Below are 1,880 nucleotides of genomic sequence, written 5' to 3' on the forward strand. Positions count from 1 at the left end.
TATGCACACTTTATGTCATATTCGTGCATTTTACGGAACTAACCTATTAACAAGATGCCGAAGTGCCGGTTCTCTGTTTCTGCTGTTTTTGGTTTCAGAAATCCTAGTAAGGAAATATTCTCGGAATTGGACGAAATCAACGCCCGGGGGCCTATTTTTCCACGAAGCTTCCGAAGTCCGAAGACGAAACGAAGAGGGGCCACGAGGCAGCCGGAGCATAGGGCGGCGCGGCCCCGCCTGGCCGCGCGGCCCTATGGTCCGGGCCCCTCGCGCCGCCTCTTGACCTACCCTTCCGCCTACTTAAAGCCTCCGTGACGAAACCCCCGATGCGAGAGCCACGATACGGAAAACCTTCCGGAGACGCCGCCAACACCGATCCCATCTCGGGGGATCCGGGAGATCGCCTCCGGCACCCTGCCGGAGAGGGAATCATCTCCCGGGAGGACTCTACGCCGCCATGGTCGCCTCCGGTGTGATGTGTGAGTAGTCTACCCCTGGACTATGGGTCCATAGCGGTAGCTAGATGGTTGTCTTCTCCCCATTGTGCTATCATTGTCGGATCTTGTGAGCTGCCTATCATGATCAAGATCATCTATACGTAATTCTATATGTTGCGTTTGTTGGGATCCGATGAATAGAGAATACTTGTTATGTTGATTATCAAAGTTATATCTATGTGTTGTTTATGATCTTGCATGCTTTACGTTACTAGTAGATGCTCTCGGCCAAGTAGGTGCTTGTAACTCCAAGAGGGAGTATTTATGCTCGATAGTGGGTTCATGCTGCATTGACACTGGGACGAGTGACGAAAGTTCTAAGGTTGTGTTGTGCTTGTTGCCACTAGGGATAAAACATTGATGCTATGTCTAAGGATGTAGTTGTTGATTACATTACGCACCATACTTAATGCAATTGTACTGTTGCTTTGCAACTTAATACTTGGAAGGGGTTCGGATGATAACCTCGAAGGTGGACTTTTTAGGCATAGATGCGGTTGGATGGCGGTCTATGTACTTTGTCGTAATGCCCAATTAAATCTCACTATACTCATCATGATATGTATGTGCATGGTCATGCTCTCTTTATTTGTCAATTGCCCAATCGTAATTTGTTCACCCAACATGCTGTTTGTCTTATGGGAGAGACACCTCTAGTGAGCTGTGGACCCCGGTCCAATTCTCTTTACTGAAATACAATCTCTGCAATACTTGTTCTACTTGTTTCTCGCAAACAATCATCTTCCACACAATACGGTTAATCCTTTGTTACAGCAAGCCGGTGAGATTGACAACCTCACGCTGTTTCGTTGGGGCAAAGTACTTTGGTTGTGTTGTGCAGGTTCCACGTTGGCGCCGGAATCCCTGGTGTTGCGCCGCACTACATCTCGCCTCCATCAACCTTCAACGTGCTTCTTGACTCCTACTGGTTCGATAAACCTTGGTTTCTTACTGAGGGAAACTTGCTGCTGTACGCATCACACCTTCCACTTGGGGTTCCCAACGAGCGTGTGCTTTACGCGTCATCATTGTGCAGGTTCCACGTTGGCGCCGGAATCCCTGGTGTTGCGCCGCACTACACTCCTTCACCAACAACCTTCACGTGGCCTTCATCTCCTACTGGTTCGATAACCTTGGTTTCTTCATCGAGGAAAACTTGCTGTTGTACGCATACGTTGCGGTCAAAACCCACCGGCGGGCGGCCGACGGGCAACACGGTGAGAGCCGGGAACAACTTAGGGCTGCGGCTGGCCCCTGGTCCCTCCGAGCGACGGCCCGCAAAGCCTTCACGGTCACACGTCCGATGCTCGGTGCAAGGGCGTGCCCGCACAGTGCTGTCCTGCAGGCGTGTAAGTCGTTCTTCAACATATGTGCAGCAACTTC

The sequence above is a fragment of the Lolium rigidum genome, chromosome 3 (genome assembly GCF_022539505.1).
Source record: "Lolium rigidum isolate FL_2022 chromosome 3, APGP_CSIRO_Lrig_0.1, whole genome shotgun sequence".
NCBI classification, from domain to species: domain Eukaryota; kingdom Viridiplantae; phylum Streptophyta; class Magnoliopsida; order Poales; family Poaceae; genus Lolium; species Lolium rigidum.